Source organism: Phoxinus phoxinus (assembly GCF_949152265.1).
Source record: "Phoxinus phoxinus genome assembly, chromosome: 7".
In the NCBI taxonomy this organism is placed as follows: domain Eukaryota; kingdom Metazoa; phylum Chordata; class Actinopteri; order Cypriniformes; family Leuciscidae; genus Phoxinus; species Phoxinus phoxinus.
The window spans coordinates 36920431-36945929 of record NC_136882.1 but is presented as its reverse complement, the minus strand read 5'-3'; the positions used below and the strand labels follow the sequence as shown (position 1 = coordinate 36945929).

General features: G+C 36.4%; 1 protein-coding gene across 4 annotated transcripts in view; it reads right to left on the bottom strand.

Annotated features, from left to right (window-relative positions):
• Window positions 1-25499, bottom strand: part of fign (fidgetin) — a 57537-nt gene that overhangs the window by 18794 nt on the left and 13244 nt on the right. The window contains exon 1 of one of the 4 annotated variants that reach the window (XM_079618169.1): window positions 18952-18970. The exons of 2 other annotated variants lie outside the window; for them this stretch is intronic. The gene's annotated coding sequence lies outside the window, so the exon portion shown is untranslated. Of the gene's footprint in view, window positions 1-18268; window positions 18362-18951; window positions 18971-25499 lie in introns of those variants that run through there. One more of the 4 variants, XM_079618170.1, reaches the window with a different exon arrangement.

Sequence of the window (25499 nt, the reverse complement as noted above, 5' to 3'; positions counted from 1 at the left end):
TGCATCATATTTCAAGAGCAGACAATATACACAGACGTGACGGCAGCTAGAGTAATGACCACCCATTATCTTATATTGCTTGCAATAATAATTTTCAAGAGACTCGTTTCATGAAGGGTGGTCCATCAGATGTTTAGGACAAAGACTTTCCTACGTAATCCAAAAATCGCTTTTTAAAGGTCGTTAAATGAAGACACGGATAAAACCCTTGGGGGAGGTTATTTTTACATCTAAAACGCCACAGAACATCATATGCGTTTTATAAATATATCATTTTTTATACACTGCCACGATAATGTTATTAAAACACGGCTCTGTCTGTAGCAGGAATAGACAAGAGAAATACAAATAAAAACTAAAAGAGAAAAGGACCATTCAAAATATGTCACATATTCGCAATTATTTTTCTGGCAATAGTGGGAAGCATGCATTGATTATTTTAAACAAACTAAGATATTTACAAAAAAAGATGTGTATGCATCTTTTTTGCATTAATCAAATGATCAATTACATAATCATAAGGCTGAAAAATAATTTTTTTATCGCTTTAATAAAATACACATTCCAAGACCATGATATTCAATAGCATTGATTTGGCCATGGCTATATTAAATACACTGTGAGCGACACTGGCAGAGACAGCAAACTAATGTCTGGCCTTGATAGCCATCATCTTAAACACACATTATTAAATAATAAATAAAAGATGGTAAAACAGAAAAGGCAAATCTAGTTACAATTGATACCGAAGTGGCAACTTGATGAATGGTACAGGTCTTGAGAAGAGCGTCATGCCCTTGCCCACCACAAAGCTGTGTTTGTAACTTGAGAAAAACTATTATAGAGGCTTTAGAAAAATGTTTTTTTTTTTTTTCAGTACTATGAAAGATGTGAAAGTGCTGGATGAGTTTAGCACTTCACAAATCACAACATAACTCCCCAAACTTTAATTTAATTTAGTTAAAAACCCATTGAGAATGGAAGAATGCAGCCCAAGGACGGTGAATGCATGGGGCAACGGCGTTAAAAAGAGGAGGAATGAGAAACGTTAATACTTGGAGAATTATTGTGGAGTGGTGGAATAATTGTCATAGAATCAAATTCAATTGAAAGTATTTCAATAAAAATGACATAAAAACCTTGTATGACAACATAACTGATTAATCAGGAATGCTTTCATTTAGTTCAGAAATTCAAATGTAATCCAGATGTTGATTTATCCTTCATAAATCTAAACCATTAGAACAATACATTTTAGCTTTGCCTGATTAACAAAAGAAGAAATTAAGGCAGTGATGGTTAATAAATAAAAAAGCATGATAAAACATGTCTGCCGGGGTTTTGTTGTTGCAACAATGCCAAGATTAGAAGAACCGTTTTTTTATTCCTTTTAAGTGAACAGTTTTTAAAATGACAATTCTTTTAAGAAAACTTCGGTCGATACTGATAACTCTTTATATTTGAAAGCCAATAACCGATATATTGGCTGATAAATCTAAATTCCGAATTTTTATTTTATTATTACAAAGTCTCACCATTTAAAGCCATGTCCCAAGCACACAATTATAATGTTATCATAATTATATAGTATGCAGCCTTTATGACACTTGCGGTGCAGCGGTGGACAAGTTGCACTTAACTGTATTTTCCTTTTTGAAGAGATTTAAAATCTAATTTCAAGCAATTTAAAACCATTATGGCGACCAGTGTGCATCTGTCTCAACTGAAGGAAATAATCCATTATTTATCGGCTTTAATATATCGGCTTAACTTTATCAGGCCAATGACAATACCGATATGGTGGCCCGTTTTCATGTTGTAATAATAGCTAAAGCTTTTATCACGGTGTACAGTGTTATCACGATACTGAAATAAGTTGCAAAAAAAGTGTTGTCATACTATAACAGGATGAATAACTTTTTTCCTTATAACAAAAACAACTCTGAACATATAAATACAATAAAGCAAAACATTTTTTATAAAGTATTATTAAAATGCATTCTAAATAAGTCGTAATAAACAATTATTCATGGTATTTTGAAGTGCCCACGATAACAAGATCGTGCAGGTTCATTATCGTAAAATAGCGATTACCGTATACTGGCACTTAAGACATAACCAACCGTATTCAAGTGAATACTCAAGCTAAGCCTTTTGACAGATTACTGTGTGTTTTTGACCGTTTAGGCATGAACCTGAAGTTCAAAGTTCACTCCGTCTCGGAGCGCGTACAGAAAGCCGGTTGGGGAACAGTATCTCTTTTGCGGCCTAATTCAGTTTAATAACTCTTTTTATTAATCGAGCACGTCCTGCAGTTTAGCAACAGTAGACTATGTTATGACAATCCGTGATCTAGCTTGATTAGGACGTGAAGTTTGGGCTATTATGGAGGAACGAAAGCGTACTGATGTGAAGGAAAGAAATGCAGTAAAATATCACAGCTCTAGTTTCTTGCTCTCATTGCTGTAGAGTTGTAATGTCTCCACTCTCTGCAAAGACATTGCAAATGTATTGTCCTTTTCAGACACCTGGTGGAACTGCTAAAAGCAATTTTAGCAGCGCATAGAAAAATAGTCTCTCGAGTTTTGCGTCATCTGATTGGCTCTTCTGATCTACCGTCATGGAGACCACCAATCAAACTACATAGAGCCGGTCGGTAATGATCTGCGCCTGATCAATCAGAGCACTCTTACTATAGACCATTTTGCAAGATGTAAACAACACTGGTCCAGAAGCACTTCCTGTTTCCGTTTTTTAACACTACATAAACGTTACGATAAAATACAACTAACAGAACATATAAAACTGAATCAAAAAGTTAAACAAACATCTTTAAGATGTTTTCTTTACATGTGAAATAAAGAAACCAGTTACAAACTGAAACAGGAAGTGTTTCTGGACCAGTGTTGTTTACATCTTGCAAAATGGTCTATAAAAGAGATTTAAACAGCTTCATAAGGGCAACCGCTGTAGAAAGTGTAACTCAAACATTGATAGATTTCAGTGTATCTGGCAGAGAGCTTCAGGCCAAACCCTGAGAAGAGTCTGGACGTTACAAAAAAGAACAATAAGATAAAAGAAAAGAAAAGCAGAGAGATTTTTAACTAACACTACTGTGTAGTGAAACTCTATTCACCATTTCCAGCCAGTTTGTATAGGTCCAGAGAGTAGGTGTGTGCATTAGTTCTGAGCGCTACGTTCGAGTTTGACAGCCATGAATAACCTCTGCAGAAAACACCTCTGCTGAGCCACTGACGCATTACAGAAATCAGCCACATTATGCAGATTACCATCGCATTACGCCACTCACCCTTCAACACCACACTACAGAAGAGCTGGACTAGTTTAGTCCAAAACTTCCTTCCATCAGACTGTTTAACAAACCTAACTCAAATACTTGTTTAGAGTTATGCATTTAGCAGAAAAGTAGAAATAGTAGTACAATATAAAATTGTGCACACTACTCAAGTTTGCATCATTAACAATAAACAATTGACACTTCAATGGTCATACGTTTCAAATGTTGTAGATAATGAAAGGCTAATAAAAGGCATTTCAAGTTCAGCGTTGATTGTACTTAGCAGTATCAATGTTAAATAAAACTATTATCGCATTATATTACAAAGATATCTGAAAAGCATCAAGCATTGCTTCTGGAAATTATTTTTGTAAAAAAACTGGCAGAATTACTTATACAAAGCAATGTTTAAATGCGAACGGAGAACTACATGAAAAGCTACGACTAATTAAACTCATTAACTTTTAAATAGTTTAGCTGGAGCATTGAGAATCTCCAACTTTTACTAGTTTATATTGAAATTAAAAGAAATGAAACAAGGCAGTTTGTACTGGATCATGCCTAAAATTCACCAGCCATGTTTGCTGTAGTTCATTTTCCACTGGGAACTTCTCGGAAAGACTTATTTTCAAAGCTATATACACTTCACCCTTACTAAGATCCATTAGTATTGACGATCGACCGGTCAGGGACAGTAAGCGGAGGATTTTCTGCACGCTCGGACTGGACCGGTGGCACAGGCACATTCTCGCTCTCTTCTCTGCGACGGCACAGTGACACACACCCGTCACGTCTCACTCACTCATCTCATTCGCTACGGTTAAATAGTGCTTGCATTGCGCATCGTTTTACTGCCAGTGTTTCACGCTCACACCAAAAGCGTGCACCACTGATCTATGGAAGTGGCGAGCACATAAAGGCGCCTCTCAAACAACTTAGTAACGGTATATTACAAGTACAGTGTATTGTATCCGTACTTTAAAGGACAAGTTTGGTATTTTACACTTAAAGCCCTGTTTACAGATCGTATCTGATGAAATAGAACGGTTAAGATTAAAATTTGGACAGATGCTCCTGTCCCGAGAATTTTAGGTTTATTTAGGTTTATTTAATGAAATGCCAGCGGTTTGCTTGCAATTGGCAAAGGTGCATTATCGCCACCAACTGGCCTGGAGTGTCTATTATTCAAGCTCTCAACGGAAGAATCACGGGAAAATACCGAACTTGTCCTTTAACTCTTAAAGTGACAGCAGTCTAATATTCCTGCTGTTAATCAAAGAAAATCCCTCTTTGCTCTTGACTGAATAACTTTGTAACTTTAATTGTGAGCATTAATCTGTATTTTATTTTTACAATGAAGACTATGTCACTGTCGTCATCCGTTTAGCTCGCCTCTGGCCCGCCAATATCAGATACACTGATGTGATTGGTGCAGCTCGGCTACAAGGGCATAGTTAATGAGCATCATTACTCAGTGCCAGAGTGACTCGCTGAGCAAATTCAATTGGAATTGGAAAAGAAAAATCCGAATGGGCCAAAAAAATTGCAATTGTACATCTCTAGTATTGACTATTTAAAAGTTGCAACCTTAGTATTCACTAGTGAGTACACTGTAAATAAGTGTTAACGTAATCGTAAATAATAACAGTCCGTAAAAAAAAAAAATACTGTTTCAGTTTTTCTACTTAACTTTCCATTTCTTTGTAATTTACAAGCAATGTGCAAGAGAAAACAGTTTCCAAGAAAAACCCTACACCATTCTTTTTGTTCAGTGCATTAGCACTGTGTGCTAGCCGAACCTGTCGTGGTTAGCCAGGCGTTTCGGTAGCCACCTCAAATTTTGTCCTCAGATCAGAGCAGTCAGATTGTGTTCGGCTGGTGAACCTGGAAGTAAGCTGGCCCTGACTCAAACTCTCCGAGCAGTCCATGCGTTGAATAATGCATCCCGCGAGTCACAAGAGGCCCTCTGCAGCAATTTCTAAGCCAGATTTAAATGTTCACACTCAATTGAGTCCAGCTATGATACATAGACTCGCTTCGACACACACACTCATCATCATCTACGTCCCACCTGAACACGGTTTTATGATACTCTCACCAGGGATGAATATAGATCAGAAACAAACACAGATGTAAGACAAGTTAAACAAAAACCAAAGACTTGAAACACCCGAGGGCTGTTTTTCACAGGATGTTTGCATTTAGGCTATGATTACTGATGTCTGCAGCCCAAAAAAAAAAGGCCATGTGCTGGACTAAAATTACATTTACAATTATGGGCTTCGCAAATGCATTCTTGCCAAAGATTACAAAGCTTACAAGACTTGAGACAATAAAACGAAACAACGCACACACCACACATAATTTAACACCTCTTTGACTAGTGAAAACCAAACGCTGGCAACTTAACAATGCTTTAGAAGAAACAATGCTTTCTTCTGCCTGACAGAAGAAAAATGTGCAGAATAATAAAATGGTTTGCCAATTTTTTAACAGCAGGTATCATTGCATTTCTCTACAGCAAACACTAGGGCTGCATGATTAATCAAAATAAAAATGCGATATTGCTTAGTGCAATTTTCAAGCTCCAAGATTATGTCGCTTTGACATAATTTCCGTCGCAACATGTTCAAATCATCTTTCCGTACTTGCAATGAGAATAAGAGCTTATCAATAAAAGTTTAACGTGTGAAAATTAAATAAAACAATTGTAAATATTAGTATTGTAACTTTACAAAAAAAAGAGCATTTAAGAATAATAATTGTATATTTATTATTAAATATAACAATAGGTAGTTACAATCTTTTTTTTAAATCAATATATAAATCACAAAATTGTGACCAGCCCTAAAACACTATTCTATTTTAAAATTGCTAATAATAATTTTTATCAGAAAAATCACAATTGGACTAAATCGGCAGCCCTAGCAAACAATGTCTTTCCTCTCGTGCTAATCAAAATTCATTCTACGCATTTTCTTCTCTGGCTTGCTTTCTAATCTAGGTGTCTATAAACCTGGCATTGTATATAACGAATATTGTTGGCTCTTTGACGAATTGCCTTGGCTCCTCTTTTGTGAGTCACTTTGAATAAAATCGCCTGCTTAATGCATACATGTAAATAAATGTATAATATTTAAGGCAGCGTTTAAGCCTTGCAGTCATACAGAAGCGCTATTTATCTTGAATAAAAACCAACACACATGTACTATTAATCAAAAATCTGAGCTGAACAATTAGCTCACACTGGGTAAAACATTCAAATGGTTCACTAAACATGAACAGCAAACAGATGCAAGAGAAAAAAACCCTCAGGCGAGGTGTTAAGTGAGCAAGTGAAACAATCCACAACACATCTCTGGCGAAATTCATCACGGCATGCTTAAAACGTACTCGCGCGTCATCATTCAAATGCAAATTTAAATGCTCCAACCTTTCCACATAATCACAGATGATTTTATAGCTGATGAGTTGCGCGCTGTTGACGGCGCATATGCGAGGACTAATAGCCCATGATGGCGTTCTGCCTGACTAGCGCTCCGCTGTGAGAAGAGACAACTGTTTCACATTTGGCATTTTCTTATGCAAAGCAATAATTCACGGGGTCCTGCGCATACGTGGGGCGTCACTATTCTGTCCAAGCGATGCTCATTAAGACACGCCACCGGAGGTCAAAAGAGCTGAGCCCATCACTTTACTCTAAAGAACACTAACCACCACACGAGCAAGCGGGCCAGAGATGTTTCACCGCAACGGAGAGACTTCAGACAAATACTGTCATCTGCAAAACAGTGCATCACATCAATGCGGCCTACGTGGAAACTTCCAGAACTCACAGACAGAAATTAGCTGTAAACTATGGCTGGGTGGTATACTGTAGCGAGGTCAAAGTACAGGTTTAAGATTTTAAGATTTTGCTATGCCGTTTATAACACGGTAGATATAGTAGGCTAGCATGGCTAGTGCGGCAGGACTGTGTTGCGTTATTTACGCGTGAAAGTGATGGGAAACAACAGAGCAGCGAGTTCCACTACAATGAGAAAGAACTTAAGGTCAGGTTTAGCCGTTTACAACCACAGTGAAGAAATTGTGCTGGAAATTTTTTATTTTTTTTAATATTTGTATGTTTTTGTCATTCAAATGGCATTTTTACAAAATGAAAAATTAAATTTGATAAATTTTATGATTTCCAAAATATTATAACAATAAATACTAATCAAATTAATTATTTTAAACCTCTTTTTTAAATAATACGGCAGCATTCAGCACAAAATAACTGTTTACAAGGCAAAAACATCTCAAGCCAATGCAAAACGATGGCAGAGTTTGATACAGTAACACCAAAGCTTGTTATTTTCTTCTTAAGAGACAAAAAAAAAAAAAAGATGTTCTTAAATAGGAATGCAACGAAATATTGGCCGCTGAAAATTATTGGCTGAAAATGGCATTTTTGTTTTTTGGCTGAAACACTGAAAACAGCCCCACGCCTCAGTGTTTAGCGCTAAGGTTTCACTCTCGCTCAAGCCGTTATCATTGTGAGAAATGTCTTAAAGGAATAGTTTAATAGAATAGAATAGTTTTATCCTATAATTTACTTACCCTCTCAAGCCATCCTAGGTGTATGACTGTCTTCTTTCAGCCAAACCCAATCAGAGTTATATTGAATAATATCCTGGTTCTTCCCAGATTTGTAATGCCGTTGAATAGTGTCTGTGTTTCTGAAGCTCTAAAAAGAAGCGCAACCATCCATCATAAAAGTGATCCATACGGTTAATAAATGCCTTCTGAAGTGAAGCGACAGGTTTTTGTAAAAAAAAAAAGCCATAACTATAACTATATAAACTAATATCACTGGCTTCTGGAAGAGTGACCTCTGACCTGACGTAGCTCCTCTTCTCTTATAGTGAAATCCACTGACATTTGTAAAAAAAAAACTTATTTTAGACTAATTTACTTGTTTCTAATTCATGCCCAGCATTTTGTTTTGCTCTATCCTCTGAATTTTCTCGTTTGTCAGTTCTCACCTAAGCTTACGCTACGCCAACATCATGCGTCAGGTCAGAGGTCACCCTTCCTCCAGAACTCGACTCTCTCATGAACCCGTGTACAGCCGTTGCTGGAAGCCAGTGATTATAGTTTATAAAGTTTTGAATATGGATAATGCCCTTTTCAAAAGATGTAAAATGTCTTTGCAGGGTGTGTATTATTTAGCTCAAAATACCCCACAGATATTTGTATAGCATGTTAAAATTGTCACTTTTTGAGGGTGAGCAAAAACACACCGTTTTGTGTCTGTCCCTTTAAATGCAAAAGAGCTTCTGCTCCCAGCACAGGGGGCGGAGCTACAACTCTTTTCTTTAAAAGAAAATAGCTTAATTTGCTTTGAACTTTGAGCGTTGTAACTTTGCAGATGTTGTTTATGATCAAACAGCAACATTACACACTAACTACAGTTAGAAAAGTCAAATCATAATCAACCACCCGGAGTCATATGGTTTACTTTCATGATGGATGGACCCACTTTTGGGAGTTTCAAAAACTCAGACACAATTTAAAAAGTCATATACACAGGAAGACTTGAAGGCGAGTACATTATGGGTGAACTCTTCCTATAACTTTTGTTTGCAATCTATGGAGAAAACGCAATAGCAACGTAACAAAATCTACAGGCCTGCGTTTCCTCCTGAAAGTGTACGAGAAAACACTGGCGTGTTCACTTAGTTCTGCAGCGTAGTGATGCAGTAGTGAAGATCGAAATCAGATAGACTGACTTAGAGGTTTGGATCAGTTGTCCCACTCCAGAGATTACTTACACACTTCAAAGACGAGGTTGCCAAGACTGCGACCTTGCTACATGAAGCCTCATTGACCAAAATCCACTTCCTCCTCAACACACACTTCCTCAGAACTCGTCGTAATCTCCATAAGGATGTTCACACACAACTTCTAGCGGAAAAAGTAGGGCAGGAAGGAAGAGCAGATCTCGTCGAGTGTGCTCTAGCATTTCTCTTCAGCAAATTTAATAGCAGCGGTGGGCCATTATTTGAATTAGGAGCCAACAGGCCCGGCCCGCCGCAAATGAACAGATTACCTTGTTCAGTGGTCCGACACAGGATTGTGATTACCTCACACTCTCCCCTCATTACACACACAGGAATAAAAAGCCACTGTGAATGGGGGAAAAAAAAAACTGATCGGAATAATCTGATTGCTGTTAACACGCCGTTGATGGAATTAATAAACAGCTGTGCTGATGATGTTCTGTTTACAGTAGCGATACGCTGCGAGTCGCTGCATTTAGAAGTAAACATTTCAGTCGGTGTGTAAAAGCCCATCAGAGCAGATCTCAAGGTTTTTTTGTTTTTGTTTTTCTGCACGAATATCACATGGATACAGTACAAGGAGGGGAACGAAACCCAGTTGGGTTTATACAGAGTTCCACTCCACTTACATGAATAAACAAAAAAAAAGGCAACGCAGAGACCAATAACTTGAATAATAAAAAGATATTAAAAAGTTAATATCTGGAGTCATAAAAACTACAGTTTCCCCAAAAATACCAGTTACTTCAGTTCCTGATACAAGACTATAAAATGCTTTCAAGATCTGTCCATTTACATTTTTTGATGATTGTGGTGGCTAATACTAAATTCACAAGTTTTACTGTAATGATAACTGTAGAGATTTTGATGTCAATTAACTTATGCAAGGGTAAATTAATTAGGATAAAAATATTTTTCCCTTGCATAAGTTCATTTTGATCAACAACAAAAAAAATTCTATAGTTATCATTATAGTAAAACTTGTGAATTTTAATTGAAAATCTTATGCCCTTGAAGATGTGGATTTGGTCTTGTGCACCATTACTATTACTTTTATAATTACAGTTAAATTAGAATATTGTTAAATTTTATTCAATATTGATAATAAATTGTACGTTCTCACTCTTATACAAAAAATATATAGTGTTATTTTTATTATTATTAATACAAACAATAAATAAAATGTAAATAAAATTAAAATATTTTCAACATTTTAACACATTTTTATTATTATAAATTAACAACAACAAAATTATTCTAAAATAGTATTTGAATATATAAAAAGTATATAGACCAAACATATGGTCTATAGACCAAACATAGGGAGAAGATGATGGTTCTTAGACAAAACATCACCCATTAAAGCAGGTGAAAATTTTCAGAGAGAGAGAGAGAGAGAGAGAGAGAGAGAGAGAGAGAGAGAGAGAGAGAGAGAGAGAGAGAGAGAGAGAGAGAGAGAGAGAGAGAGAGAGAGAGAGAGAGAGAGAGAGAGAGAGAGAGAGAGAGAGAGAGAGAGAGAGAGAGAGAGAGAGAGAGAGAGAGAGAGAGAGAGAGAGAGAGAGAGAGAGAGAGAATACCATCACCAATGCAGTAGTAGTGTGTCTTTCAGAGTTGAGTTCCAGGTGCCACGATCATCTCACAGAAAGGAGTGAAACTCAATCTGTGGTCAGCGGCCTCTCTCTCCCTCCTCATCAGATCCTCAACACCTTCTTCTGAAATGCTACACTTCTCTCTATCACTCTCCTGTGTCCTGGGACGTTGAAGTATATCTTAAGGCCAGTCTAATAAGACAGGTAAACAGGACAGTCTCCAGCAGACCAGATGACCGGCTCACTCAACAATCTCCATCATGTCCAAATGTTATCAACAACAAAACCTAGTATGAAGACAAAAAGCAGTAGCGAAGGTGATATTTGTTAAACATAAACTTAAACCTGAAATGTTTTTTCTTGCAAAACATACTCCAATAAACTTTGCTTTATCTACAACTAAATACGAATGAAAACGAGAGCAGATAATTACATTTTTGACAGTCTGATTGAATTAAAATTGGTGGTGCTGTGATAAAAACATAATAACTAGGCTATTATTACACGGAAACAACTAATAAAATAAATCCAGCTCAAAGTTGCAAATGAAAAAAAAAAAAAAAAAAAAAAACACTAGTGAGATTTTCAAAACTATATTAACCCTGATCGGCTCCATAAAGAATCTCGGCCTGTCTGTGACGGGCCTCGTCATTTCAGTCTGTCATTCATAAATATGTATTTCTATAAAGCCTCTCCACAGCCCTTCTGTTTGATTGCTTAACATTTGGTTTCTTGCTCTTAGAGACTAATAAAAACTGAAGTATGTGGTGGCTAAAGCGTCTCAGGCTTATGAAATATGTACAGCCAAGTGGCTATTGGATATCTGAATGGAATTCAAATAGCCTCAGCGCCACAGCGGAGCTCCAAAACATCACGCGGCCCTTTAGCTGGCCGAGATCGATAGCCTGCGAGAAGGACGAGACGCAGACTATCAGTTTGGATGAAATTCATTTTTAAAACCCTTCCTGTGTTTCAAACTACACACCTCACAATTTTTACATGAAACCTTGCATGACATTTAATTGAAACCTCGCAGCTCATGCATTTAAGTGGCACCGAAATTTGCGTTCTGATTAAGTCCGGCACATTCCGGTCATATACGTATCGTTGCGGTACCCAACCATACTGTGCACACTCAAAAAAATAAGCTGTTGAACAAACTTCATTAAAGAAGTGGTATAATGCCATTTTCACAAGATGTAAAATAAGTCTCTGATGTCCCCAGAGTGTGTGTGTGTGTGAAGTTTTAGCTCAAAATACCCCACAGATATTTTTATATAGCATGTTAAAGTTGGCACTTTTTGAGGGTGAGCAAAAACGCACCGTTTTTGTGTGTCCCTTTAAATGCAAATGAGCTGCTGCTCCCGGAACAGGGGGCGGAGCTACAAGAACTCGTGTCTTTTTACCACACACACATGCACTGAAAATGTCAATGTTTATGTTCAAACCGGAGTCAGACAATAATGGAGAGACTCAAGAAGTGACAACATGTAGAGGCAACAGGACGTTTCTGAATGGTTAGTAGATGAATTTATGTAGCATATTATATGTAGTTATCGTTAGTCATTGATTATAAATATTTGAGCGTTGTAACTTTGGAGATGTTGTTTATGATCAAACAACAACATTACACACTAACTAAAGTTAGAAAAGTGAAACCATAATCAACCAGCCCTTTAAATGAAGACATTCTAACATGAAAAATGATTCATGTAGTTTTTACACAAATTAATTAAGCAAACTTCAGTTTTAAATATTAGGTTGATTGAACACAATTAAATTAAGTTGTGACAAAATGTAAAAAAAAAAATCATGTTACTTTATCTTATTTTAATTAATTCAATTGAACAAGAGGCAACAATTATTTTTTTTGAGTGCAGCACACAGTACAGCAAGTATATTATTATACATTAAGTATATTAACCACGATAGAGACAGTAGTCCAAAATCTCTACTGGTTGACAAAGTTAATCGTGTCTACCGGCATATCGCCCACCCCTACCAGTATAATATTAATATTAATTTATTTTTGGCAGAGGTATTACTGCCAATTGGCTGAACATGAACAAGATAACAAAAAAAGCATTTATTTTTTACTGTAGTTCTGCTTACAGTAGAAAAACAATCAGAGCATGTTTGGTACAAACGTCCAGAGAGAGTGACCCACGGGTCTCCGGCATTGAGGCGAACGTGATGTTGAAGTAGCAGACATCTTTAAAGAAAGATTTCATCTAGGTCAGACTGAGTGGAGCGAGACTTGAGAAAGAAAAAGAGAGTGGTTTAAAAGAAAAGAAAGACAGAGGGAAGCACAAAATCAAAGGCGTCTCTATCATTGCAGACCGAATGAACAGCAATTAAGAATCTCAATAATGCTTTAATTAAGAAAAGAGCCGTGAAAAGAGAGAAACAAAGCCTGGACAGTTGCGGTCCCTTGCTGTAAATTGCCCCGTTGTGTCCAGCACTCGCAGTCACTATTGACTGCAGCCACTAAGAAAGGTCAGCCGCAGAATACAGACCGCACAAAAGGTTGAATGAGGCAACCGAAGCAATCTTTGGTCAGTATGAAATAGAAATCTCAGGGCTGTACTCTGTTACAAAGTTACTGAAGTGAGGTAGCCTTGCTGTACAGCAAACTTTTACAAATGAAAAGAGCCTGTTGGGGAAATTGGCTCGCCCACTGGCACTCCGACGTGCCTCAGTCACCCAGACATAAACCAGCGCCGTCGCCACTGATTACAGTTTACACATTAGCCATACGGCACGGATTCATCTGAGCATCTGTGCTAATATAAAAGCATTCATTTTCCATAATTTTAAAGATTCATGTTCATATGATCAGTGCTGGGTAGTAACTGACTACATGTAATATTTGATTTGTTATGGTTTTACAGGTATAAAAACGTAACTATCAACTTTACACAATGCGGCCTATATATATTAGTGCTGGGCAAAGATTAATCGCATCCAAAATAAAAGTTTGTGTTTACATAATATATGTGTGTGTACTGTGTATAATTATTTTGTATATATAAATACACAGACATGCATGAATATATTTAAGAAAAAAGTTATATATATAAAATATGTATATTTATATATAATATAATGTATGCATGTATAAATATATATACAGTATATACATGGCATGCAAATATTTCTTAAATCTATACATGTCTGTGTATTTATATATATATAAAAAAATTATACTCAGTACACACACATATATTATGTAAACACAAACTTTTATTTTTGATGCGATTAATCGCGATTAATCTTTGCCCAGCACTAATATATATATATATATATATATATATATATATATATATGAAGACTTCAGATGCAAAAGTCTGTCTAAAGTTTTTGTTTAATATTAACATTTTTATCAGGTTTCTATGTATAGGTTTCTACCTAAGTACCAGCATTTCTGAATGGGCTGAGGCTGGGATTTAGTGAGTTTGAAGTGAAAGTATTTGATGAGTGTATACTATGTGCGATATTAATAAATATCATCATCTCATTTTTGACAGAGGTGGCTTTTAGAAGCTTTTGCATCGGAGTTCTTCATATATATATATATATATATATATATATATATATATATATATATATATATAGTAGATGTATAGTATTCAAAATGTGTTGCTATTATTCTAAAATACAACACTACATAGTCTGTTTTACACATTTAAGAAATAATATTAAATAATGTAAACAAATGGAAGTCTGGGCATCATCCAGTGACCAAACATGTGATGCAAATGAAAACTCAACTTCTTTGTCTAGATTCCTGTTCTGTTCACTCTCTGTACATTCATCAACTTAACTTTATGAGGTGCATCTTGGGAGCAATGCGTGATGATCATGTTCACCAAAATGGATTTCAAACATTTAAGCAAAACCCAATAGATCAAACGGTTTTCAACAGCTTGAGAAACAATTCAGTCGTCCAGAGCGTCCAAACTTGCGAGTGGGAACACGTGTATTTATAGGAACATCAGAGTAACACATTTTGACACGGAAGTCTACTACGCTTGTGAGCAGTTTGGGTTTTTCTGCCCACATATCATGTTGATTCCGAGTGTAGATTCATCCTGCGAGGTCCAGGACTAGACAGCAGTTCTGACAGAACAAAGTGAGAGGAGATGCACTCGGTACACTTTTTGGCAGGTTAAACAAAACCAAATCTCCTCGTCTCCATCAGTGTAGAGTTTCCCACCGCGCAGTGTGTTCCCAGCAGCCTCGGCGCTCTGCCGGGGCCCTGACACAGATAGATCTGTCTCACTCTGCGAGAGCGATACCTCACGGCCGGGGTTCTCCTGTCATCCACGTATTGATTTGACAAGAGAGACAAAAGGTATAACTCAGAGCTAATGCAATTGAGAAGACAAATGCTCAGCTGAGCAAAAAAAAAAAAAAAAAAAAAAAAAAAAAGGAAAGAGGATGAAGAGATGGGACGGGCAGGGTTGCCGACCGACAAACACTCAGATAAACATTTATATTTTATATATAAAATGTCATTCCACTGTAAAGGTAAAACAAAAGAGCCATATATATATATAAATACAGGTGAAACTCGAAAAATTTGAATATCACGCAAAGGTTCATTTAATTCAGTAATTAAACTTAAACTTACATGCAAAGTGAGATATTTCAAGCCTTTATTTATTTGTTATACTTTTGATGATTATGACTTACAGCTTATGAAAACCCCAAATTCAAAATTAGAATATTGTGAAAAGGTTTTCATATCTGGAAGCCATAATCATCAACATTATAACAAATAAAGGCTTGAAATATCTCACTTTGCATGTAATGAGTCTATATAATATATTAGTGTCACCTTTTAAGTTGAATTACTGAAATAAATGAACTTTTGCACGATATTAAACATTTTTGAGTTTCACCTGTGTGTATATATATATATATATGCATGAAAAAGTACATACATTTGTACAATCTTTTTATCTCAATGGAAACTATGCAACACACACAAAAAATAAAGCAATAAGCTGATCATCAGGTCTGATGATCTATTCACCCAGACAGCGAATTATTGGACTGATCACTTCTATTGGTAGTCAAGGCAAAAATGAAACCAGTTCTGACTAAAATACTTCTCTATGCCAGTTAGATGTGCATTAAACACGTGGAAACAGAATTCTGTGCAAGTTTTCCACGGGCCAAAGGGACAGGACAAGAATCGATGCCTGTAACCTTCAATGTCGCGGATGTGAAGACCATCAACATTGTGATTAATCAAACGGCCAAACGCAACACGTCGAGAGGCTGCTTTTAACCTTACGCATCAGAGTGTTAATAAATATTAATAGCTTTCATTTGCACACCACTTTTAAGTCTATTTAAGAGCTATAAAGGCAGCGTCAGTGCACATTTGGCGCTGCACTCAGATCATGGCTGCCAGCTGTAAAAGCCGTTTGACAGGAATACTGAGGATCTAAGTGGCAGAGTATTGAATTGACATTTCCAGCATGCCTCTGATCAACCACAGTTTTCCTTTACAAGTCTGCGAAGGATTGCAAATAAAGAGCCTCGTTACAGTTGTTCTTTCCATCCAAATAACACATAACCGCGCTCACGCAGATTAACAGGCGAATGACTGGTCATTTTAAATGGCAGTAAATCAAAAGAAAGAAAGAAAAAAATCAGACCGGAGGAGATAAGCGACTAAAGTATGTTGGATAATAAGCACTCAGGGTCCAGTTGCTACACTTTAAATCACTTGATAAACTAACAGTATTCCCCAAATGTTGTTCCAACTATATCCAAAAAGTTTTCTGAACAAACATACTGCATTATGTGGCTCATTTGGCATTAAAAACAACATTTTTGATAGTCTTTTCTTCTCTATTGTGACGAATCGAGTGAACAGAAAAGAAAACAAGAACTGTGTGGCGGGACTTGACTTTGTCTATGGGGAATTGATTGAATGGTTGTGGTTTGCTATTGTCAATCTCATGTGATTGACAAGTTGGTTGTCCTGCCCTTGTGCCAGTAAACACATATACAATTAATAAATAGAAATGATTGGGCATGATATGTGGTTCTTGTGCTGATAATGTCAAAATGGCCAACTACTGAGTACTGTCCTGATTGGACTATCACTAGAAATAAATGATAAATGCATAAGGGATCTGGATTGGAAAAAAAAAAAAGAAAAAAAAAAAAAAGAGTAGAGAACTGAAACAATAGACATGCTTGTCTTTCACACAAAAGGTTTCCTGAGATATCGGTCAGTCATAGTTAACGACATACAGTACTAGCGATAAAGTGATATACTGGCCACATGTTAAGTTTTGGTTGCAAGTCATAGCATTACTTTTGCAAACGCTTGCATTTTCCCACTACTCTCTTGTGGTGTGCCATTGAAATCAATAGCTAAAAGTCTAGAATATAAGTTCCCTTAATTCCTAAATAATTTCATCCTTAAAGAGCAGTGTGTGTGTTTTTGACATATAAAGCTGATTACCAGTCACCAGTTAAACGACAACAATCCTCTAAGAGTCGCCGCCGCCTTCCATTAAACGCAAATGAATGTATATCTGAATCTGCTGTATTTGCATGTTCTGTATTCTTGCAATTAAAAGCTAATTAATTAGATACAATTCTATTAAAGAACAAATCCCACTCTTCAATATACACAACCTGAGGTCAGCCACTGCTCAAATGCGAATAGCTTTTTTTTTTTGCATGGTGTGAAACTAAAAATAGAAGGTGCTTTACATGCTGGAACATAACAAGCTCAGTGCGGCAACATGAAGACATCATGAATATGATTCGCTCTCGAGCAGCGACAGAGATATCGGTTCACATAAATAAATAATTCTAAAAGTAGAACATGAGTAGAACGTGAGAAATGTACCAGAGTAATCGGTGCAAAATATACTTAAATACTTCGGCTGGTTTGTTTGTGTATATATATATATTATATTTAAAAGTAAGCATAATGTAATAAAAATTACAAAAAATTTTTTATACAATTATAAAAATTAACAGTAAAAATGTTAATAGTTTATAATAGCAATATAAAGTTAAAAATAAATAATTTATACACAAACAAATTATATATTTTCAGTAAAGAAAAAGTTTGGTCTAATGTGTGCAATTGTCTATTCTGTAGTTTATAAATAATTCTATAATTTTTTGGGGTAACACTTTACAATAAAGGTCCCATTAGTTAACACAAGTAAATGCATTAATTAATATTATATAACAATGAGAAATACATTTGTTACAGTATTTATAATTTTTTGTTAATGCTAGTTAATAAAATAAAATAAAAACAACTGTTCATTGTTAGGTCATATTAGATCCGATCCATTAAATAATATTAACAGATACAACTTTAGATTTGAATAATGTATTGGAAAATTATTGAGTAAAGTATTTTTCATTGCTAGTTCATGTTAACTAATTTAGTTAACAAATGAAACCTTATTGTTAGTGTAAAAATATATATGTTTTAAATACATAGAGTATTTTATTTTTCAAAAATGTTTCAAAACCCCTGTGTTCAGTTCGATTAGAAACCTATACATTACCTTTTTATCTAAAGATTTAGGAGTTTTCTTCCCTCATTGTGTTCACTTCAGAACTTGTCCTTGAGCAGCGTTCAGCATTTCCTTTTCCACAGCACCTCTCTGCAGTAAAGCAACACTTTAGTTATTAATCTGTTGTTGCTGTGCCCGCTTCAGACACCCCTGCCTGAGAAAGTGCCGTTTGTTGAGGAAATGTGAAAATGCTTTATAAACAACTCTGCGAAAGAAGAACAATTTATCTCAAAACTACTTCCAGCGTGTGGGCGCTGATCTAAAATATGGCTACAGTGTTTTTGGCTGCGAGTTGTTAGGAGTAACAAAATGCTTCGGGTCAGTGTGCTACTACAAAACAATGTTAAACGAGAAGGAAAATTCCCGGTTTATCTGCGGTGGACATGCTGGCTGGATGAGAGAAGCACAGTCGCATCTCTCCGTTTCATACCCATCACGAGCAGATGTGACTGTGAGCTTCCTTTATGAATGTTAAAGAGGAAATTGAAGCATAAAAAAAACGATATAGTGTGATATCACAACACAGCTGGCTCTTTCAGACACCTCTTTGTACAAGTACAATACTATCGCCTCAAGAGTCTCTTTCACCATCTGTGAAATTACGACAGCTGATTGCATTGCCGGCTTTCCTAAACACTCAGGTTAAAGACTTGAGCCGAAGATTACACACGCACCTCACGGGCTGGAATCCACCTCTCCAACGCCGGCATGACGTTGCAGGTTTTATTTCCATAGAGACGGGTTCGCAGTGAGGCTGCAGTGTGTAACACTGACCTGAGTGACCTCTGACCTAGTAAAGCTGCCCAAGGCTCCGGCTCGGCAAATCCTCATTCGTTTGCAATTACCGCCCGTGCCCTTTCCTGACGAGTGCACTACCTAAACCTACAACAGCGTAAATAGGGATGGGAAGCATTAGGATGTTAACGATTCCGGTTCTTTTTAATGATTTAATTAACAAAAGCTCCGCCCCCCCAAAATGCTTTCCGTAAGCACAAACACAAACACTTCCTAAAAATATATTCTTAATTTTCTTCTGCTCTAGCTTCTGTACTACAAGGTAAAAAAAATGAAATATGAATTTTTGAAGTTGATAAAACAAAGGACATTGGAGTGTGTTTTACAAGAAAATACAATTTCAGGTTTTCTCTACTACAAAATGTCACATTTAATTCAATGTAGGGCTGGGCCAAATGGCCAAAACAATTTTAAAATGCACGTTTGACAATTGGTAATTTTTATAGGGGAAACTTTTATAGAGTGAAATTTGATCTTACATAGTTTTTGGAGCATGTTAAAGGTACACTGTGTAGTTTTTTAAAGTATTAGCTAAAATCAATGTCTTTATTCATAAATATGTCCTCAATGGTGTACAATTACCTCTCCCAATGATCCGACTTATCCTCGTACGTGAAGAATTTCTTATCTTTATTTACATGGGACAGGCTTCCATGTCGTTCCGCCATCTTGAAAAACTACAATAACAGAGAGGGACAAAAAGCACTAGGCTACCTCAACACGTTTCCACAACGCGTTTCCGTCCAGAGACAGCGTCACGTGACTGACACCAGCTGAAGCGGACGAGGAGAGAGGCGTAATGTGTGTCACTGCCCCGGTAAATTTGAAAGGTTGCACTGCACGGTACTTCATAATTCAGGATCATACTTATGCCGAGCCACAGGAGAAATGCCAAAATAGAATTTAAAAGGAAACGTGACCGGCGAATTCAAAAACCGAGAGTAAATATCGGTATAGCTTTACCCAGGTGGAAAGAGTTAATGAAGGAGAAAGACTTTGAAAGGGACGCTGAAGTTGCCGGCTTTCTTCTCGACAGGTAAGTAAATGTTACGGTCTAAATTACAAATTTTTTTTTATAGCTTGGTTGTGTAATTCATTATATAGACAGCATAACAGTAGAACATGTAATGTATAGTTAAACTCGATGAAGGGCTATTGTTGTCATAGCTTCTTGGTACATAACGGCTACCGTAGTTGCAACACGCATTTGAAAAAGCAAAATACAATTTCACCGCTAGATGGGAGAAATTCCTACACAGTGTACCTTTAAACACAGGTAAAATCCCACATTGCACCTCACTACCATGGTAAAAAAGTAACTATATTGTTTCTATGGTGTCTGTTATGAAAAACACAATGCATTAAAACCCTTATAGCCTCTTAAAAAATACAGTAATTATATTCCATTACTCCTTTCATACATTTAATGTCTACATTAATAATATAATAAATTCGATATGAATATCCCACATTTCTGCCACAATACCATGGTTACAGTTTGCGTTAACTAGAGTAAATCTATGGTAAATGTATGTGATTTGTGGATTGAAAAGCCTCTAACAGTATCGTTGTTGCTCAATGTTTCTCCTGTTTTCCACGTCAGTGTTGTTGAGAATGACAGCGCTGCTTCATCTGGCGTTAGTTTAATCACAAGGCATTTGATTTATGGTTTCTATGGGAGAACTCAAACGCTTCTCACTGGATCTCACAGCGTTGGTCAATGGTCGCGTGATTGAGACGGTCAGCGAGTAAATGCATTATTATCGTTATCGTTTTATCGGCCAGTCCTTCACAACTTTTTTTTTTTACTGTTCATTTACCATAAACATTTCTTTTTACATTAAAATTACAGTCCCACTTTATAATAAGTGTCTTTAACTACTAGGCTATGTACTAACATTTCATTTAAGAATTTGATGCAATGCACTTATTGTGTACGTACACATACATGTTTTTACAATGTACTTACATTTTTTAAAATACCTGCATGTAATTATAGCTGTAATTACTCTGTTGACCCTTCCCTTACCCCACCCTTTAACCACCAAACCTGTCCCTAAGCTTGCCTGCATCACACCTCAATAGCAGTAAAAGTATTTTGCAATACAAACATCAACACAATAAACATTTTACTTATTTTTTGATGCAAGTACATACTAATTAAGGACACCTAATATAAAGTGAGACCAAAATTATATCCTTGTAAATATTCAAATAAACAATACAAAATAAATAATACAATAAATAACAACTGTTACCACCGACCACACACGTCTTACAATTCATTAGACTGATTTCAACCAATTCATTAGACTGATTTCAACCAATTCATGAGTCATTCTGACCATGCCCTTCATTTGCAAATCGACAACATTTGTTGCACTGCATATTTTTTGCTTGCAAACAGCGAGAATAACGCAATAGAAAGATTTTCTGCTTACTGACTTTGTATTATTTTGTTCGTTCATTTTCTCATCACATTCACCGCTAACCTAAATCAATGCCTTTTGCTGTGGCTCTGTTGGTGGAAGCACGTCAATGTTCAAGAACTGCTAACTAAATCTAACGTCATAAAAAAATCCTTCGGTTCCAGCATTTAAACAATAGACAGGTTCTCAATTCCCAACTCTAGGGTTAGCAACATTTAGCTCTAAAGGAACCGACAACATAAACAAAAGATATTTTATTAGGTTGTCACGCAATAGAAAACATGAGGGTGTCTCACCAATGCAAAGGCGCTGTTGTTTTGTTTTATTCATCTGTGTCTGAGCTGTGGAGGGGAGATGAAAAGAGAAGCAGTGTTTTTTCCTCAGTGACTGGTCTCTCCAGTCTGCATGTCTCCAGTCATCTGTCACTGGTTTACATACATACAGTGACACCTCCAGTCTCCATGGGAAGGCAGTGTCACCGCGCGCCCCAGCTAAAGGCTGACTGGGTGGGTACGGATCTCCTCCAGGTACCCCTCGGGAAGGACATTAGGCCTTGGTGACAGCATGACAGGCCCACACACACACACAGATTTGTTCTCTGTTTCTCTCCCTCCACAACACACACACACACACACAATCCTGCGATGCACGCAAGAGCACACTGAGGCCTCCTACACACCCCACGGTTGCATAAAGATTTTGCATAAAGCGCTGACTTAGCTCCACATAAATTTAGTCAGACACAAAATTATATTTCAACCCCCCCCCCATCCCAGCCTCCAAATGCAGAACTTTTTTGGAATGAATAATGGAAACAAAGAGGCGAAAGGCTTTGGGGAGCATTAAAATGTGGAAGAAATTTCGTCAGGGTATATGGAATGATAAAAAAAAAAAAATGCATGTAAAAGCCAGACAGACTGGAATAAAACAGAATAAAAGTCAAACAAATGCTAAACATAACTTGAGGCAGTCCTCTAGATATTGCCATGAAATATAACTTATATACAGTGATATAAATATTGCATCGTTAACAAATGCAAAAGAATGCATATTCTCAAAAGCTAAACGGAGCTTGTACTTCAGCGGACGTGACCACTAGGGACAACTCGAGTACTCAACAGAAAATTACGTTTGTAAAAAGTACAGTTTGTGCCATGTTTTGAGAGTCAGACGGACATCTTTGGCATCGTGTATCAAGTTAAAAATAGTGTTGTTGTTAACATTTTTGTTATTTTACATCTAACGCATGTCCAAGACCCTGTGTTTGAGAATGTCGTACAATGCATGCATCAACAACAACTAGTTTGTAACTACAAACGATTCAAAACAGAATAATTTATTTTTCAATTTTTAAAAGAAAAATAATTAATACAACAAAGAAACAGTGCAGCATGAAAAAGAAGTTGCGATAGTCTTTCTTTTCATCCCTATTGCGACGTATATCCGAGTGAAATGGCTTTTCAAACATGTAAGAAAACAGGGCGGACTTGATTTTGTTCATGGGGAATTGATTGTGAAATAGGTTTGCTATTGGTAGATCTCATGTGATTGACAGGTTGGTTGTCCCGCCCCTGCACCAGTAAACACGTCATCATCAGAGAAAAGATGTCGCTGCAAGAGTGAGAAGATATTTTGATTAAAGATTATGAGTGCACTTTAATAAATAATGGTGTGCATGGATACATAATTTAGAATAAATACGGCAATAATCCATAAAAAGAATAAGAATTGTCAATTGTGATTTTATGGTGACGTTAAAAGGCAAGGCTTGTAACAGTCATTGTTTGTGAATTAGTCTACACATGTGATACATTTGTTGTTGCATGCAGCCAATGGAGACAATTTTTTTTTTTAAATGATACATGTTTACATATAATTTTTGATTACACTATTTTAAGGTATCATTGTTACAGTGTAATTATACATTTAAGTACCGAGTAATATTAATCAACAACATATACTTACTATAGGGTTATGTTTAGGTTTAGTTGTAAGTAATTATGGATAATTTACTGTTATTACTATGGTAAGTACATGTAACAAGGACACTGTGTAAAATAAAGTGATACCTAATTTTATTGGACCTCAATTGGTGCAAAATGTCATTAATACATTAATTGTTAATAATAAAATACACATACATGCACACATACAAAAAAAGCAATGCAATTAATGATTTCATGATCGATCATCTCTGTCCCTTCGTGCTCGAGTACTTTTAAACGGCTAGTGACCGGTGCTGGAAACACTGCTGTTTCCTCAGTAAAGAGCGGCGCCGCGGTCTACGGTCGCACATGAGAGTGTTACACAGCACATTAGCAGCTATTCTGGACGGTGAAAAGTCAACATTCCTCCCTGAGGTGATTTCACGATAATGAACACAAAAGAGGTGCCAGCCCTCATAAAGCTCAAGGATGATGCTGAACTCTATATGAGCTCTTTCTCTTTTAAATTAACGCAATTCCATGTGGACATTTAAAGGGATCGTCAAATAGGCCAGATCCTAAACATGCTTTACATAGCAATCCATCTCTTAAAGAGGACAGCGCACCTAGATTTGCCATCTTTGTGCATACTAAAATAGCATCTCAGAATAATTATTAATCATAATTTTTCTAATACAGTGATAATTGCTTAAATGGCTTTGTAGAGTTACACACGCTAATCTCTCTGCAGGGTCATAAGTTTGTGCTTTCAAAATTAATTTCACCAAATATAGTAAATGCAAAAGATCCAGGCAAGTTTTGATGCATGATATACATTACCAAGGACTTTATCAGCCAATACTAGCATTTTAAGATTTGCAACATCAGTTAGATTTGGCAGATATTGTAAGCAAACAAATATAATCTTTCTGTGCTGAGTTACAAAAAAATACTTTCAATTGTAAATGTTTTGATATACAATTTTACATGTAAAATTCAAGATTTGTTTTAAAAAAAAAGTTTTCACCACGTCACCAAATTTACTAAAACCAAAAGCAACATTATTCTCAAGTAGGGATGTGCAAATTCAAAATATACAAAAGTGTTCAACAATATTTTCTGTACTTGTCCAATTTTACTTACCGCAACTGAACTTAAGATGGGAGACTTCACGTGAAAACATTTAAAGCGACAGAATAGATTCACAGTAGTAGTGGGCATCATATTAGACAGTGGTCAAAATAAAAATAATTAGTAATCAATCAAAATGTGTAGATCAGTGTGGCATCAATCAAACAAAATGCTGATGAGATAGAAAGCATATAACAAGACAAATCGGTAAAATGAGAGAAATAAAAAAAGCTTGAGACGAACACCTCCAACATAACTCTTTAGAAAGTGCAAGCTAAAGAAGAACATCAGCTATTCACAAACAAACGTCACAGAGAAGATCTGCAAAACTCTCTGTGGAAATGTGGCGGTTCATATGGGAATCTCATTAAGAGAAACCTTCAGGCTCATTCCAAACCAAATTGGTTCTACTTAGGAGTGAGGAAACAGGGTCATCCTTAACGCCTGCCGAACGGGGTGAAAAGGAAGGGTGGGGGGTGCAGAAGATGGGGGGGGGGGGGTTGTTCAGACATCCTAAAAAATAAAACCGAGCCTAAGCCCAAGGGAATGATCATTATAATCCACTCCTGCTAGGCCTCTAAACACTAAACGTTCCACATATTAATCAACTAAATCACAAAAGGGAAGTCTTTGTTTAGTAGCAATTACACCATTGAATATACAATTAAAAACAACTACATTTTGATCTTGTTCTGCTTATAATATGCTTGAATTAATCTTCACGCTCACGTTGAGAGTGATAACTTTAAAAGTTGGATGCCTGAGCAATGGGCCGCTTATCACTTGTGTCTTAACTCAATATTAACATATACATTAGCATACAATACAATTTCTACAATTAAATTCATGAAATTTACATCTATTCCATAATTATCCATGTTGAAGGGCATGAATGAAGGGCACTTCACACAATTTATGCGACCAGCAGATTCAGTGATGTCC